Source organism: Eleutherodactylus coqui, chromosome 6 (assembly GCF_035609145.1).
Source record: "Eleutherodactylus coqui strain aEleCoq1 chromosome 6, aEleCoq1.hap1, whole genome shotgun sequence".
NCBI lineage: Eukaryota > Metazoa > Chordata > Amphibia > Anura > Eleutherodactylidae > Eleutherodactylus > Eleutherodactylus coqui.
In genome coordinates, this window is record NC_089842.1 from 173,092,874 (window position 1) to 173,112,203 (window position 19,330).

A 19,330-nucleotide genomic window follows, 5' to 3' on the forward strand; every position below is an offset into this window, starting at 1 on the left:
TATACATACACAGATATTACACAAATTTCAAACATTTCCCTCAGCACCAGATTTATCTATCACCTGCCAGTATCATTAGTTGTGCATTATTTTATGGTCAGTAAGAGGTCAAGATTTTTTTTTTTCTCAAAAACTACAAAGAACTCCTTCCTAAAATGTCCTAGTAAGAAACTGGTAAGTATGAAGTATATTATATATACATTTTTTCAGCTCTCTGTCTCTGGAGTTTCGTCACAGTGAGGGTTCTCAGGTAACTCTAAAACGTAACTTTTAATTACAGTCTTACATAAAAAGGATTCTGTTTAGTCAAAGTCCTAGCTTACAGACACACAAACAAAAAATGTTAAAATGTCTAACCCCTAGCAACTTCTGGGGAAAGAACAGCCAATGAGCCACCCTTGAAAAAAGTGTATAGTTACACAGTATCGGGAAATCAGGAATTCCCGATACTTCTCAAGTTTAATATCGTATACAACTTGAGACAGAGTATTTAAGTTTGGCTCAATGGAACTAGCTAGATTGTTCCCATCATAGTGAACAGATAGTACAGCTATTCAATGAAGATGAATGCTGTCAATTTCATCAACAGGCCGTGGTTGCGTCTCTTGGTTGGGATGAGATACACTTTTTACGGCTAGTCGAAGAAGAAAAAAATTTAAAGCTGACAATCGTCAATCGTTATGGCTCAACATGGCGTTCTTATAAGCCAATGTATGGCCACAAAGTGCAGTGCATCAACTGCTGAAAAAATGCTTAACTGGGTTCGACGCGTTTCCGCTACGATAAACGCAGCCTCATCAGGAACCATCAATTATGGATCAATAAGTCAGCTATAAAGAGATCGGTAAGTCCCGAAAACGAGACTCACCCCTCTTTAAATAGAAGGAAAGTGGACTGTTCTACCAATTAATGAGAACAAATAAGTCCGCTTCCTGACAGAAAATAAAACTGCAGGATTGAAGATTGAAAGGTAAGTCCCAAGGTGGGGAGATACCCTGCATTCACTCAGAGGAGATAGACGATACTATCACTAGGTTAGAAAAGATAAGCCCAGTTTCCCCCAGAAAAAAAATGGCAGCAACCAGCCTCAGTGGTAGGCAGGTAGCTACCATTTTTTTTCTGGGGGAAACTGGGCTTATCTTTTCTAACCTAGTGATAGTATCGTCTATCTCCTCTGAGTGAATGCAGGGTATCTCCCCACCTTGGGACTTACCTTTCAATCTTCAATCCTGCAGTTTTATTTTCTGTCAGGAAGCGGACTTATTTGTTCTCATTAATTGGTAGAACAGTCCACTTTCCTTCTATTTAAAGAGGGGTGAGTCTCGTTTTCGGGACTTACCAATCTCTTTATAGCTGACTTATTGATCCGTAATTGATGGTTCCTGATGAGGCTGCGTTTATCGTAGCGGAAACGTGTCGAACCCAGTTAAGCATTTTTTCAGCAGTTGATGCACTGCACTTTGTGGCCATACATTGGCTTATAAGAACGCCATGTTGAGCCATAACGATTGACGATTGTCAGCTTTAAATTTTTTTCTTCTTCGACTAGCCGTAAAAAGTGTATCTCATCCCAACCAAGAGACACAACCACGGCCTGTTGATGAAATTGACAGCATTCATCTTCATTGAATAGCTGTACTATCTGTTCACTATGATGGGAACAATCTAGCTAGTTCCATTGAGCCAAACTTAAATACTCTGTCTCAAGTTGTATACGATATTAAACTTGAGAAGTATCGGGAATTCCTGATTTCCTGATACTGTGTAACTATACACTTTTTTCAAGGGTGGCTCATTGGCGGTTCTTTCCTTAGAAGTTGCTAGGGGTTAGACATTTTAACATTTTTTGTTTGTGTGTCTGTAAGCTAGGACTTTGACTAAACAGAATCCTTTTTATGTAAGACTGTAATTAAAAGTTACGTTTTAGAGTTACCTGAGAACCCTCACTGTGACGAAATAAAGAATTATCCAGGTGTTCCCCCTGCAACTGCGAAACCTCTGTCTCTGGAGTGGCTCAGTTCCAAAAAATTAAAAAAGTAAATTTTTGTTTCAAGCTTGATTTAAACTTGGTATTGTATGTTATAAGTCTATATATTAAGAAGATTACACCTTGCACATCTTCCTATGCCAAATAGTTTCTGAAATATAAATGATCGAAAATGACAGTTCCCGGTAACCTATGGAAAACTGACTCCCCTGTATTTCTTACCCCGTGACCCTATGGGTCTGAAAATTTAGATTTTTATATACATTCTAGTAATGAAGAAATGTGCAAAGTTTCATACAAATTGGCGATAGTTGGCTGTTACCCCCTTGGGTGATTTGTCCTGGAATGATCCCATATGAAACTGGCTTACAATTTATCTAATGGGTTATGTATAACAAAAAGAGATAGCAAGCAAAGTAAAGAACATTAAACCGAAAAGTGCAGAGTATAGCTAAACTAAAATGGATCCCAACCTGCAGTTTACCCTTAATACAAATGAAACAAACACAGCATTAACAATACATGAATGGCCATACATTATTCAACAGTAACATCACAGCCTACCATTATATCCACTTGGGAAAGAACTGAAAGTGATAGCATTAGGAATACCCAAATTTCCCACAGAACTACGTATAACTGGAGCTGCAGTGTAGGAAACCTACATTCTTGCTTGATTACTTCGCATGGTATCATTATCGTTTCTCTACAGTATTATTGTCTTCATAAGATAAGTGCAAACTATACAATTTCACTTGGCCGTTTAGGACTACAGTAGGCAGTACCTATGTGAAAGTGCCATTTTAATAATGGATTAATGCCCATGCATTATAGATCGAGATTTCCATCTAAGTAAGAGAGGAAGTTGGCAAACATTGGAATGGTAAGCACTAAACGTCATTTCATCCAACTATTAATTACGAAGGAAAATACGTAACGCTAGCAAATAGGCCTAGTCAAGATCGTTCCAGGTATCATTTGCAAAACCATAAAGTTTGAATTCTTGTATACACATTCCATTACTTTAGGGGAGAAAGTTTGTTTTCCTTTACTTCGATCTCCTGTAATGTATATTAGAGCAAAAACTCAAAATAAAATCTTCCCAATATACTGCATTTGTCATCATCAATCACGAATGTGTTCATGCTTTAATCATTCACATTCTACATAGTCACTTCTATTACACCCGAGTCCAATATGCATGCAGTTCAAAATGGCTCCTATTCACGACTCTTACCTCGCACATCATTCATTAGAGGGAGATCAAAAGAAACTCCCTCTATCCTTGAGGTAAGAAACTCTGTGAACCAAACTTTTCACTTAGAGGAAGCTTATTCACGCAGATTTGTCACCAAGTCCCCACAGATGTCCTCTTGGACAACATGGCTTGACTATACGGTGACTAACTCTCTGTGATTGAGGTCTGTGGAGGCTGAAGATGTGCGACGGAGGAGATGTAGATAGACAGGTCGGCCCGGGCCGGGTATGGAAATGCCCCCTCATACCAAATAACCCACGCTAGAGGTGTATATGTGGCTCCTCCCCCCTCCCCGAGACCACAATTCTTGTTACAGCTCTTTCTTTTAATGTCGGTCTTGCAAGTAATTTGTTTAAGACCATTGTATATCTGGCAATGGAAATGGAAATGCACCTCCGTTTGTTCTAATATTATTTTTCTTTTTTGTATGGAAAAAAGTCTGTTAATAAAAATACAATTATTCAAAAAAAGGCTCCTATTCAGGTCAATGGGAGCTTTCATAGAGTATCACAGTTGATCCCCTGATTTTCTTGTCACCAAGTGCCACCATCCTGCACCCCATGCTCTGTCCGCACTTATTGGGCCAGTACATGCTCCCGAAAACTGTTCCCCTCCAATCGCATCCCTGCACCTGCTATATTAGGCAGCCACTCCCCTAGAATGTATGCCTAAGGCCTCCTACTGCTACTTGTGACAAAGTCCTCATTTGTGTATATTCTGGTTTTGATCCTTACCTGACTATTCTAACTCGCTGAGCTTGGCTCTATACTTTGGACTTAGTTCTTGCCTGCTGCCTGCCCCGAGCTTCAGCCTATACCTCGTTATTGCACCTGTGCCGCCCACCCTGACCATGGCCTATATTCCTGCAAGACTACTGTTCACACCATAAGATATCGCACTTCAGCTCAGTGCACTACTGGGACTACTTGGACAAGTAATGGCTTGAAGATCCCACAGCAAAGACCGTATCCCACTTGGAGGGGTCAAGGGTAAAAACCAGGGTTCCAAAGTGCTACCTTCACAGAAAGTCAAAGCAGCCTGTGGCAAAGTAGATCCACATCCGCCCGCTTGACGAAGAAAAACATTTAATAGGATTTCCTTCCTAGCTACATCAACTAAACTGAACAGGAAAAGAAAAAAAAAATTTCTGTTGGCAAAAGCTGCCCATATACATTAATGTATGGGGATCCATTACTAATCCAATGTGAAATGAATATGGGAGCATCTCAAATGTCCAAAAACACGAGGAACGAGCATGTGGAATTTCCAATTCCTCAGTTATTTGTCCTGCAAGATGATAAGCGAATGCCATGCCCATTAAAAGCTTGTCTCACCATCTGCCCTACTGAATAAACATGCCACGAATGCATGCTTACAGGGAGGTCAGTGGAGATTGCTTGTCGGTCATCACAGAAATCATGAGCATACCTTTCAGAAGTCACACAGAATACAAGATATTCTGAGACAACCATTCATTCAGTTATTAACTGGTCTTGACAGCACTTAAATATGAATTCCACCATTATGGCATATCTACAGAGCAGAGAGGTGGTAACTCAAGTGCTTTTATTCTCCACCGGGATGTGATGTTCAGCAGTCCCTTACCAAGCAGGACAGTGGTTATATGGGACTGCCATTCTGGAGATAGATAGGCATGGGCTGAAGAGTTGGAATGCCTATCAGATATTCATGACATATACTGTGGATATGTCCAAGGTGGGAATACCCCTATAAAGAGCATTTCCACACAATATGTAAAAATGGTCATATGTTCAATCAAAAGTAATGGGGTTGTCCAACTGTAAACTATTGATGGCCTACTCTTAGGATTAGTGGGAGTCCGTCTCCTGGAGCCCTCTCCTATCAATTGTTCTCTGGTCCAGTGCAGAGCGCTGATTTCTGCAGGAAGCTGACATCTGTTCTCACTGTAGTGGTCAGGCTTGGTATTACAAGCAAAGAAAATGGGAAATTTGCCTGTAATACCAAGACTGGCCTCTACAGCAAGAACGCAGCTGTCCGCTTCCTACAGAAATCAGATTAGTTTATGAGCACACTGGCCCGGCAAACAACTGATCAGCGGGGGTCCCAGGCAGAGGACCCCCTGTGATCCATTATTGATGGCCTATCTTAGGTATGGAATATCAAAAATTTATATCAGGACAACCCCTTTAAAAGATTTATCTAAGGGATGTCTATTTTAGCAATATTGGCATTATTTTGTTAGGGATATCATATCCGTAAGATATTCCATCACTTTCTGATCAGTTGAGCTCAGTCAGTCAATGGCAGGGAGTGCTGCTGTGATAAGGAAATACGTGAAGGGGTTGCCTCAACTCAATGAGTACGTCGTGCATCATCAGGATTGGCGGGGGTCATCGCAGTCAGGATATCCTATCACTTTGTGATTGATGGGGTCTAACAATAACCAATATGGAAGTACCCCTTCTATGGTCATTATTGATCAACTAGCATTTTGTCAGCTAGTTCCATCAAAAAAAGTGACAGTTAGCATTAGTTTAGATTGACTGAATGAGACAGTGTTAAATAAGACAGTCTTATATACAATGAGTCACAAACGTCTTATTTCCCATGATCACATCCACTACATTTTAAATAAGCATGCTGTATACTGAATAAATAACCCATTTTCTTCAGTTTCCATATTCTGCTTCTACTGAGGGTGAACAGATTCTCTATATATAGTATACGATGGTAATCCCTGGCGACCCAATTGTCGTCTCATTACATCTTGAATCCAGGAGTCACTTAAGTTCAGATGTCGCCACTTCACTGAACAAAATGTGACCGACACTGAAAGTGAAAAAAAAAAAATCTTTATTGCGGAAGAAAAAGATATGTCCCCAAATCAGTCATCATAAACGGACATCTGCCTGCCAACAGATGAGGCCAAAGTCCACAAGAGTAACATGGAAAAAGCCAATTCCCTGGAACAAGCCATTTAAAGTGAACAAGCCAGCAAAGAACAAATTCAGTAAATGTTTATGTTCATCCAGATCAATAGAGATCAAGGCTGTACTTACACACGCGAGAGCGATGTAGGTCTGGGAAAATCTGAAATACATCATACTAGGTCGCCAGCAACTTTTCCGCGATTTCAGACATGTACGATGCGCTTTGTCATTAAAAACGCACGATTCACATTGATGTACATGGGGTTTTTAAGCACATCTTTCATAAGTGTGGAAAAGAAAAAAAAATGAAAAAAATTGCATGTAGCTCGAATACTTAAAATGGTAACGCATGCAAATTGTATGGCATGCGAGTGCGATACGTTTCACAAATAATTGGAGATTCTTGAACAAGAGTCGCCCAAACATAGGACATACTGTGATTTTTCAAACTCGCTCATGTGAAAGAATGAATTTAACTTAATAGGTTATTTTTATGTGCAAGTTCTGTAGGCTTTGGACTCACAGAACTTGTGTGGAACTATGCCTGTGAGAATACAGTCTAAGGCTGCCTGTCCACGGGTGATCCGTATCCCGCAGAGATCCGCCGCCTGGGAGCAGGAGCCGGCAGACAGATAGGCTGACCACAGAGAATCGCGGCATATCCTAGCATGCTGCGATGTGCCAGCCACGAGCGGAGAATCGCAATGATTCTCCGCTTGTGGACAGGGGGAGGGGGGAAGCACTCTCCATAGCAACTCTATGGAGAGTGTTCACTGTGTTCCCTGTGGCCGGATTATCGCCGCCCGTGGACAGGCAGCCTAAAGCTGCCCTCTGGTCTTGGGTAAAGAAAGATGGCCACAACAGTTCTCCGACTACCTGATGCAATAGCAATAATTGTTGGACCGCATCTGTGCTTGCAGGTTCAGCCCAGCAATTGTTAAGAAAATCAGATACACTAGCGCCCACCGCTAGCGATTGTGTAATAGCATGCATTATTAGCCAAAGTCATTGTGTGCTGCTCTGAATGGTAAGTATTGATTACATGGGCAGCACTGAGCAATTAAAGCAGTCTATATTGACAATTTCTTGACAATTGCAGGGCTGAACTCGCAAGCACAAGTGCAGCCCGGCAATTAACAATATTGCACCAGAGTAAATGGTGCTTAGAGCCATCTTTGCTTCTCCGGGACTGCAAGGTCGCTTTAACTTTTTAAACATCCAGCACCGTATACAATTGCTACTCGAGTGGTCCGGTGGGCGAACCTGGACTGTCCCACCTGCTCACAGTCTTTAGTGTAAGGCCTCTGAGTGACATGAATGACGTCTCACACATCATCCACAGGTCAGTGTAGATACCAATGTGCTGCAAGTCAGAGCAGGCTACTCTGCACATGTGGTAGTATTGCTATGGAGCCTGGAATTACACCCCAGTTTTTGATGCAAAATGTAATGCAATAAGTGGATCTAAAGAGAAGGAAAAGTATAAATGAAAGACTGATACAGCTCTTCGATTTTGTATCTACTCCCGTGTTTGGCTTAATAAAAAAAGAACAAAAACCGCATGTGTGATCCTAGCCCAATAGAGGCGACCATCATTTAGACACATCACATGTCTGTAGGGGAGGGAAGTACTGAAGACAGAAATAGTCATCAAAGTAAAGCACTACAAGGCATGAAACAGCTAGAATGCTGCACTTGAACAAAGAAATAGCTTGGTTTGCATTAAAAGTCTTTCTAATGGCCCTGAAACTCATAGCTCCATCAAACTCATTACCAAAGCTGAGTGTTCAAGTCCATTTGAACAAGGGATGGATCAATGGAAAGGTCATTTTAACCAATTAAAGAAAGGGCTTTGTAGGCTGGAATGGTGCTTAGGATTGTAAAAATGAAGCCATGCAAATACATTACTGAAAAGTGTATCAACAAGAGGGGCGTATTGGTACAATATGCGAGGACACCCCATTTCCAAAAACAGTGGTGATCAGACTTTCAGATGCCATCTGCAAAAAGGCTGGATGAGGAAGAAGATCACCGCAATAATAACCTATGAAACAGGTAATATATACAGAAAAATGGCACTAGACAGGTCTTGCCTGAGGCAGTGTAATTATGAACTAGTGGGCATTTACACTGTCCATAGATGTGACTCTGGAAACTTGTCTTCCAAACAATCATCTACAGTTGCAAACGTAAATTTCTGATAGAGTTTAGAGGCAATTTTTACTCCACTAGGTACTGTAGTCACATACATACACTATTCTACCAAAAGTATTTCAACGTCCCTATTCGTAGAATGGATGTTATGTATTCTAAACCAAGTTACATAAGATTCAGACCCTTGGAGGTGTCAGCCATAGTTTGTGATGGGAACTGCACGCTATTGGATATACGTGTTATGGCGCTACACACAAGGCAAACATCATGAAGCCCAATGTGCTGGCCAATCTAAAATTGCTCAACTGTTTAATGACAAGGGGAATGGTCATTGGACAGTTGAACAATGGAAGAATATTCTATGTAGCAGTGAATCACACTAGTCTATCTTCAAATCGGATGGTTGGACCAGAGTGTGGAGGACAGCTGGGGAACACCTTTTCCCCCGAGTGTGTTGTGCCAACAGTTTCAAGTACAGCAGAGGTTCTGCTATGGTCTGGGGATGTTTTATGTAACATGGTCTCATTACGTTGCTTGTAGTGACAACAACTATGAACTCGGAGTTGTCCCCGGACATTCTAGACAATAATGTGTTGTCGATAATGTGGCAATACTTCGAACAAGACAAGACACCATGTCAGAAATTTAATGCAGTTTCACATTGGTTTAAGGGTGTGGATGTTCCACGATTGGACTGGCCTGAACCCTACTGAGCATCTCTGGTAGGAACTTAAACATTGGGTCAGGAAATCTGAACAGCCTCCATATTCTATAAGAAATCGACATACGTTTGTAGGATGAATGGAGGGAAATACCAGCTGACATGTATCAGATGTTAGTAGAAAGTATGTCACGGAGAATATTGACGTCATGAGAACAAAAGGAGACCCACTAAGTATTAACATATGGAAATAAATACTATTGATTCTTGCTACCTCTCTAAGAAGTTTATTTGGGACATTAGTTCCTACTCTTTTCTTACGCATGCTGCGTTAATGAAAGCCTTTTTATCAGCTCTTTTCTGGTGTCATCATACAACACTCATAACTCAAATGTGTCATCAGCTGGAATCTCACAGCTAAACATTACTTTCAGTCTTCTAAATGAGTGGTAACGCTTCCTCTGGACGCACCCATCCTGTTGCAGCAGAACAGGGCTAGGACTTGTTAGCATTGATTTTACATGGCTATTTTAGTTCTGCTGAACACCAATGTAACACAAAGAGCCCTTTTTTCCCTCATGCGGACATCATAGCCATGTGCCTGCTCACATGATCAAAGCAGGACATTGCATGGATTATTTTTGGATGTATCTTCTATACTTGCATTATTCCAAAAATAAATGGAATGTTAATGTACATTTCACACACTTGTGCCCTCCGGTCAAAACTCCACCAATGAGTGTAACATGGGAACTACGTATACAGTGCTAGTCGTACACTGCCCAATATCATATCGTATTAACTGAGCTGTCCCAATTATCGGTTCAGTTATACTATTACCCCTATAACATACCATAGTAATGCTGAACTAGAAAGTCTAGCTACATATTCCGTGAATCCTCACTGCCAATCACAAGAGTTGGAAGGTATGTGGTCAAAATTATAAACCCACATTTGGTTCATAGCCCAAAGGTGTTCCAAAAAGCAAAAAAAAACGGAATATACCATCAAATTTGTTGTTATTGCAACTAAGATTGCAGCACTTTGAAGATCTATTTACTGGAGGCAATTATGTTCACTAGTACAACTTTGATAGGCCATACAAATGTTCTAGTGCAAAAATACTCCTTCTCTGGTAATACATTTCCTTTAAAATCATGAAGATCTTTAACATTTTGGAAAATCTTGGTTGAAGGATTACAAATCACAACTTTTCCTTACAAGGAAAGACGAGGCTGATGCCCATCACTGAAGGGTTGAAGTATAGAGAGGAGATTCACCAACCATTGATAGCGGTGAATCCTCTGCAAGTCTATGGGCATCTTAAAATGTCTTTTATCCATTAGATTTTCTTCAGCTATTGGAAGAGCATGATGAAATTTCTTTAAATATAAACTGAGAATACTAACAGGAAACAATGGAACTTTATGTAAGACTTTCTTCTGCAATACTTCAAGAGAAGTCACCCGCTCCCTTACTCTTTGACAGCTTAGTCACCTGGGGATTACGGGAAGAGAATGATACTCGCTCCACCCTGAGTCTCTAGACACTGTTTTGTATTCTCTTCCATGGAAACCAATACCTTTAATACTCCGGATTCCCCTGTGCACATGGTATGTTGTGAGCAAAGGCTTTCCCCAGGTTTATCAAACACTATACATTTCCTGTGGACATAAAGCCTTGCTATAATCAATTATTCAAAGTCCCTACAGTAATAGATCAACCATAATGATTGTATCACGGTAGTCGAAAAAATAATCAAACATCATAATCACGATTCCGAGGTCAGATTTTGGGGCTTTTTGTCCACCCCATGAATGATATACTGGCTTCTCTTCAATTGGAAATACAGTATTGCTGGCCATAGATGTAGATATAATCACTTTGATAAACCACCCAGTGGCCATATAATTTTCAAATGGCGATATTCATTTGTCTATTATCTGACTTACTTTACCTGAAGACCACAATAGAAATATTTACTGTAGACTTCCACATTAAATTAACCAATTAACCTTGAAGCAACCCATCAGTTTCAGGACAAAATTCTGTCCTGGGATCAGAGACTGAAGGGGACACATCACCTTTAGTGGGGGGCACATTACCTTTAGTGGTTTCACTGGTTCCCAGTGCTGTTTTCAGGAAACCAAAGATGCCCCCCCCCACCACCACCACCACCACTTTCCCCCCATCTTTAGACTACCTAATAGTCTACAGTGCTTTGCTACTGTTAGGACTACCAAGGCACTATACCTGCTCTGTGCCTGGCTAATGCTGCTCACTTGATCAGTGCTGTCCAATCACATAGTAGGGCATGGTGTATTAGAAAATAGCGGTGGCCACTTTGGCCGCCCAAAAACAGCACCAGGAGCTGGCAGAACAAAGGCATGCCCAACACAATTGATTGCAGGAAATATATCCCCTCAACCCTCTGGTTCAGGGACAGAACTTTCTCCTGAAACCGGAGGCTCCCTTTAAATTCTGAATGTAAGGGAGAGAACAACTCCTTGAAACAATGAATATTACTTGAACACGATGTACGAGAGGCAGCCCCAGTAAATAAATAAATGGTATGCAAAGAACATACAACCCTATATAAACTTATCTGGGAAATTGCTAGAAATGTGTTAAGGTACCTTTACACAGCACAATTATTGCCCAAATAACTGCTGGAAATAGCAAATTCCGGCGATAGTAGTTCTGCATACACGGACAGCAACAGCACGCTGAGTGAGATATCACTCACTTAGAAGTCTTCGTTTTTAGCTCACCTAAATACAAAGCGGCAATCGGCCCATGTATACAGGCAGTTTATCTATCTAGCCTTCTACCTCCATCTAGTCTCGTTTGCAGTAAATGGAGGTGGGAGGCCAGAAAAGATCTCCAGCCGCTCCACCTCCATTCTTTGAATGTCTATTGCTCCCGTGTGAAAGCACAAGAGCGAAAAGTCAGTGGGACGGCTGTTGGGCACTTATGTGCCCGATAGTCACCCAGTGAAGAGGTACCATTACTTCAATGGAATCGCCAGTGATCAATTGATGTCTTTCTAATTAAAAAACACTATTATGTACACATCCATTCCAAATTAAAGCCTGCTCTATGAATAGGTGCAGCATAGAGAATAATTTACATTTTCTGGGCATTTACTATTGATGACCTATACTCAGGATAGGTCATGAATAGTAAATCCGAGGAGGTCTACCACTCAGGATCCCTGCTAATCAGCTGATCCTCTGGCCGCTATCAGTGCAGCTGAAATGGACATCTGACTCTGACCACCAATACAGAAGCATAACAGAAAGGGTTCATTCCCACTGAATTCAATGGGAGCGATGCCTTCTGTTCCAGCTCCTCACTGCAGTCAGAGCCACAAGTGTAAAGTGTAGTGGAAGGAATCGCTCTTATAGATTTCAATAGGAGTAAAGCTTTTCTATTACACTTCCGGCTCTGATCACTAATGCAGATGTCCGGTCTCAATGAACTGACAGTGGTCAGAGGTTAAACTGATTGGCGGGGATCCCGAGTGGCAGACCCCTACCGATCAACTATTGATTACTTATATTGACGATAGGTCATCAACAGTAAATGGCCAAAAATCCTTTTTAATTCCTGCACAATGTAAGTGATCACTAGGCATTTCTGAAAGGATTCTAGAAGCCAATGTGTTGGAAAAGATCTCTCTGGAAGAGATCAGAAAAAAAAGTCAGCCATGATTGTGTAAAGCTCAACAACCTAAAAGGGGCTGCAAGATATTAATAAAATGACTGCTTTCTACAAGAAACAGTGCCATTTTTGTGAATGGAACCAAGCTGCATTACGATGCACAATAACGGTGCCATTCCTGGGAGAAAGCAGGTTCCTGTTTTTGCAAAGCAAGTGACTGAAGAATGGTGCAATATTTTAAAGAAACCTCACGCAGATTGAGCTATAATACAATGATAGTATTATAATGGCCGAGGCTCTAGCTGGGAATAAAACATTCCTAGCTGAATTAATTTTTTTTTTTACTTTTTGCTCTTTAATCGTGATTTATTGAATGCGAGGTACTGGTTGCTAGGTTTCCTATTGGTTCCTTACTGGTTTATTGTTAATCCCTTGAGACAATCTGTGCAATTGCTAAAGGCTAGTGTGAGTAATGAGTTTCCCCAGTTAAGTCTCTAATTAATTTGGTGCGGCGACTTGTTGAAATCTTCATACAGCACCAAACAGCTACTCTATCCATGCGGTGTTACAAGACAGATCTACTATAATCTCCATGGTAACAGACTTCCTGCTCAGAGTCAGGCCCACAAATTACAGGCACAGCTCTGGATTTAAAGCATGAATACTACATTTCAGGACGGTCTATTAGGACATACATTAGAGAGAAAATTTGTGTTATTTTTTTTTTATAGGCCATGGTAAAAAAAAAAAAGCAAAAACATATATAATAGCATAAAATGACAATAAAGAAATCTACATCTATTAAAAAAGCAGAGTAACAATTAATAGACGTCATGCAAAATTCCATGGTCTTACCTTGAATTTTACTTTCGAGTCCGAAGGCAGCACAAATATAAAACACTTCTGTGCTGCCGGAGGACAAAAAGGAAGATAAATCCTAAATAATCCACTTCTTTCTTATTACCACATTGCAAGGTTAAAAAGTGCCTGCAGCCACTGGTGTTATCAGTTGCCCGCAACCAGTGGCCTTCGAAACGTTTGCGCACAAGTCTAAAATAATTGTTTGCCATTCCAAACTATCTGTTCTAGATGATCTGATCATCCAAACCAATCGCGGTAAGAAAATAAGAGCTAGAAACTAGGGAGCTTTGTGTTATTCAGAATGCCCTTGTGTTACGTCTATGCAGAAACATTGTAGCAAGATACGGTACTGATACTAATTGTTTACATGTAGCATTTTAGGAACCTTTCTAAACAAGCAGACAGTATCTTCCCAGCTCAGTCTACTAAACAGTTAACATCTGCAGTAAGGAATATACGCTGTATATGCTCAGCCTGCCTCCTTACCTGTTCACCGCACCAGCTTGTCACAGCAGGTTACATTTCCGGATATCTTCCATATAGAAGTGGCCATTCTATAAATGCCAACAGAAACCTCTGCAGAAACGTTTCACACGCCATCAGCCGTTCCCCATTTTTTTTTTTTAAATCACATTCAATCTAATTTTAGGTCCAAAAAAAAAAAATGTCAAAAAGCAAAAAAGGATAAGGTTCCCCCCTCCAGCCTTTTCCTCTAGCAGCAGCACACAAAGTGACACAGCTGTAGCTGTTCATTGAAGTAATAGGGAATCCCTCCTCCTTATCTGAATAGCACAGTCGTCATTGGATGGCCTCGGCTACGCAGCCCATGGAAGGAAAGCCTCCCAGGCTAGGAAGCCTGCATGATGTAGCTATGCAGATACAGGGACACTCAGTGTAAGGAGCAATGCAAACACATGACAAGGCAGTTTTCTCCCAGTCCCAACAACTGCTGTCTGCACTGGTTTACAAGGTTGGATCAGACATGTAATTACAGCATACAGCTTATTAGCATACAATTACTTAGTCACCGGTCACACCTTCTTTTACCAGGCAGAAATTAATGGTTTACCTCTCTTGAGTATTTATACAGCTGGGTTTACCCATTACAATCGCATTACAACATAAAGCCTTGATAACTGATTGAAGGGACAATTACAATTGTTTCCAGGTAGAGATCTTGAACCCATTATCGGTTTCCTTCATTGGAAAACTATGGATTTGATAAATGATCATTTCTCATTTATGTGCAAATAATGGGTAAACCATACAGCAACACTGTGTGCACAGTCTGTACTGCAGAACACCGCTATCGCCCCCATAAACCTGCATATGTGGGCAGCAGGAGATAGGAGAGCCGGAGAATCTGCCCCATGCCCACCGATGGGCAGGTAGTCCCAACAAGGACAGGGAGGAGGATTCTTACTAATACCATCTAATAGTTAGGCAATGCAAACTAAGGCGAGAGGCTAGTGCTGCGTTTACACGGAACGATTATCACCTCTCGTTCGCCCAGTTTTAGCCGGCATAAAAATCAGCGCCGGCTCGGGCACTTATCACGCCATTTAAACACTGATCTTCTGTGTTTCACATAGGAATGAGAAACATTGAACGGTTAGTGAAACACCCTCCTGACCAGCTCATTCACTCGGGCAAACAAGAATCTCGTTTAGTGTAAAAGTGGCATTAGTCTATGTCCACAGGAGGTGCATTTGCCACGGAATTCCCGCAGCTGACAATCCGCAGCTGCTACTGTAAGGCCTCATGTCCACTAGCTAAATTGCGGATTCCGCCCACAGGGAATCATTGGCCATCTGCGGTCTATTAAATTGATTTTTGCACCAGCGGATGGCACTTTAAAAGAATTGCGTTTTTCACGTGTGGGAGAAAAAACGCGGCATGCTCCATTCTGCGGCGGATTCCGCGCGGATCGGCAACATTGCTATCGCATTGATAGCAATGTGTGCGGATATCTGCATGCAAAAAAAAAAACATTTTAAGCAAATCCACGCGGAATCCGCAGCAGATTCTGCATGGATTGCATTTTTCTAGTGGACATGAGGCCTAAAAGCCACAGATTTTGGTCCCAGTTTAGACATAGCCTTAAAATACACCAGTTTATCACATTGGCTCTGATAAAACATAAATCTAGTAAATGTTAAGACTGTCCAGTCCAACTTTATATCACCCATTAGGCTTTATTCACATGGGGGAGTGTGATTGTGGTCAGTGAAAACTGACTGATTTCATTGCAAGTATGTGTTCAAATTCAGTTTTTGCGTTTTTAGCACACGAGCAACATACGCTTTTCATGTGCGAAAAAAAAAAATAATTTGGGCCAAGTTTTGTTGCGTCTTCACCCCTAATGGAATATAGTGCTCACAAAATTAAGGGAACACTAAATCATATATTGGATCTTGATCTGCATCATCTACAGACTCTTTAATCACATGCTCAATCTGAACCTGCTCTCATCTGTGAGGAAAATGGTTCCTCAGTGGCGGATGTGCCAATCAGAAGTATTGTTCTCCTGGCATCACCGCTCAGAGAACCCCCCCCCCCCCCCCCGTGTACATTTTTTGCCATTTTCAATGATTCGTGGCAACTACACACAACTGACTGTCTAGAAGAGTTATGTCATTGGGCATGTGCTTGCTGTGATACAATCTTACAGGCGTAGAAACGCTTATCCCAAGGCGGATAAGATAACTTGTTGCAGCAAGTGAATACAATAAAAGCCATTGAAACTGCAATAAAAAGTTCTGGGCCACAGTTTGTTTAACATGTAAAAAGTGTCAAGTCAGGGTCTTTTGACACGGGACAATTGTTGGGTGTTTAAGGCCCCAACAATCGTTCCAGTGATAATCGCTAAGTGAATGGAGATGGAGTGTAACGGAGGTCGCTTTTGCCCATCCACCTACATTCACAGTAAACAGGCAGCTGTTCATAGATGAGAGACTGCCTGTTTACATGGACCGATCATCATTTGATTTTTATGCCTGCAGAAACTGAACGACGACAATAAAGGGAATTAATTTATCATTCGTCCTTCAGTCGCCAGCAGCATTTACACTGAACGATTATTGTTCAGATTGCCGCAATCCAGTGAGACTCTGATCAATAATCGTTCTGTGTTAAAGGATCCTTAAACTTAGTTAATACATATGTGCATATGTCAGTGGTACAAGCAGCCATGTCAGATGACATTCTGAGGAAATTCTCTGCATGTTTAAGAAAAAATAAAAGGGGGTGCCGAGCAGGGGTGTAATAATAGGGGATGCGGTTGCACCCGGGCCCAGGAGCCTTAGGGGGCACATAAGGCCTCTCTTCTCCATATAGGGAGCCCAGTACTATGAATAAAGCATTATTGTTGGGGGCCCTGTTACAGGTTTTGTACTGGGGCCCAGGAGCTTCAAGTTATGCCTCTGGTGCGGACATAGCTGTTCTGCTAAAAAAATAAGGAAACACTTAAAAGGGACCGTGTAATTATAAACTATTCATGGTTTATCTTTCGGATAGGTCATCAATAGTAGATGGGTAGAAGTCTGTTGCCCGGGACCCCCAATGATCATCGGGCTGTTGTGCATCGAGATGATTTCTGCAGACAGCTCTGTTCTCACTGCAGTGCAGGTCAAGTTCTCATTCATTCCAATAGGAACTTGGCCTGCAATACTACGCCTGGCCACTGCAGTGAGAACAGGGCTGTCTACTTCTGCAGAGATGAGCTCAGTACATAGCTGATCATTGTGATGGTGGGGTGGCACAAGGAACAGACCCCTGCTGGTCTAATAATGGTGGCCTATCTGGAGGCTAGACCACTAATTTAAAACTGAATAACATCTTTAAATATTAAGACACGCTTTGGGGAGATCAATTTGTCTAGCTATGAAGCACAAGCGATTGTAAACCTGCTTTGGTGAAAATGAAAGTGACAACAGGTGTCCTGGAGAGGTAACAAAAAAAAAATTGGGGGGGTCCTTGGGAACGTTGGTACCTCTACAATATATTACCTCAATTCTGATTTATATGAACTATTTTTTTTTAACTGATGTTTTAGTGCCGAGATAGCCATAAGTTTTTTTTATATATCTCTGCCATCCTAGATATATCCCAGAATTCTTCTAACTAGTGGAGCAATGCGCACAGATAATAACCGCTGAGCAGGAAGCAAGGATGCTAAGACAATACCAGCTGAGAATTTCCAGGATGCAGTTAGTAAAGACATAAAAGCCTTACATGACGCAACTAAGAGAAATCCTGAATCCACTGGAGTCCAATATTACAGCCCCTCATTACTCAGAAGTTGGACATAACACACGTATACAAGAGTCAATAGAAAAAGGACAGTTTTGATAAAACTTTTTTGTTGCCAACTTCCCAAGATTTGCATAGGAACACTTCTTCACATGCGCGTGTGAGAATTACGTCAATTTATCGTGGAACTGTTAAAACTGAATGGGTATTGTTGTCTAAGAAATTGGACTGGAATACAAAATGCTGTGACTTTTTCACGCAGCTGGAAGAAAAAGCCCTGTATGAAAGACTATGCGAGCATTAAAAAACCCAGCGAACATGCATGTTACATGTGTGTACTGCGGTTTTTTTTTCATATGTTGCCAGGAGACTGTGACAAAAAAAAAAATAATGACATCAATTGAGCTTTCTTGCATTTGTTTTTGCATTCACAAAAAACGAATGACACACATGCGCAACAAAAACTCATACAGCAAAATTGGTCTGTTAATCATGGACTGAAATTGCATACGCCCGTGCGAATGAGCGTTAACGGTATATCCATGCATGCCCGAGTTGCATACAGCAGTATTGGACTTCCTCCACACATAAAAAGTATGTGGCTTTGACCCCTTCAAAAAAAATAAAACAGCTATTTTTTTTCTTTTTTGGGGGGGTCCGAAAAACGCCACAAACCCAAAGAACACAAGTGGAAAAAAAAAAAGCAACAAAGTAAGTAAAGAGAAACAACTTGTAGTACATTTCATATTTCTGTATTCTATCAATCTACATCTAAAGTCTGTCTATAGCAGAAAGAAAAAAAACTGCCAGAAAAACACTGCTAAAGACATGGCGTTTTTTCCGAAAAACTGCCCTTATCACTGTGTAATCCATAGTGTATGAACCTCTGTCAGACGACGTATGGGCTCCTCCTGGATCAGCCATGTAAGGCGTACAATTACTCAGTAGGGATTTCAGAGAAACACGTGACTTGACCACAAGCCTCCGCAAAACTCAATGTAAGCCCAACTCAAAACAATCCATCTCTCAGTGGCTTATACATCACACTTCAATGATTAGTACCGAAATCCGCACTAACCCCACCTTACCTCTAAATATGGACATGGCAATTACTGGGGCAGCCAGCTATGCTCTTAGAAGGGCATGGGATATTATTTCATTCTAAGTACACATGGGTATGTTTACATTCTTCTGCAAAGAGCGGAGATACTTTCTGTCACCAATCCCTCCCGTCTCACAGTCCGCATACCAGACACCAGGTATTCACAGACCCCTCGCTAAACTAACAATCCCTCCATACATCCCGGATCAGACACTTCTGCTGGGCCCACCGCAGTTAGTCATCTGGAGTGAAGGACGCAATCCAATATTTTGCTGAAAAATGTAAGAACGCCTCTGTTAAAATTCGTAATCAGCCATTTGATAGAACTTGCAGACAGTCAATAACTAACAGTGTGACTACTATTAGTGCTCATACAGCGGTTGTCAGCCTTCTGCTTAGGTATACAGTGATACGGGTGCAGGAATCTGAAAAACTTGGCTGACAGTCTTGGGGTCAACCAATTATGACTGACACAAAGACT

At 41.3% G+C, this 19,330-nt stretch overlaps 1 protein-coding gene across 5 annotated transcripts in view; it reads right to left on the minus strand.

The window, feature by feature from the left end:
• The window catches only part of DAAM1 (dishevelled associated activator of morphogenesis 1), a 188,686-nt gene that overhangs the window by 117,472 nt on the left and 51,884 nt on the right, over positions 1-19,330 (minus strand). The window contains exon 1 of one of the 5 annotated variants that reach the window (XM_066608224.1): positions 13,983-14,217. The exons of the other annotated variants lie outside the window; for them this stretch is intronic. The gene's annotated coding sequence lies outside the window, so the exon portion shown is untranslated. Of the gene's footprint in view, positions 1-13,982; positions 14,218-19,330 lie in introns of those variants that run through there. 5 annotated transcript variants of the gene reach the window in all.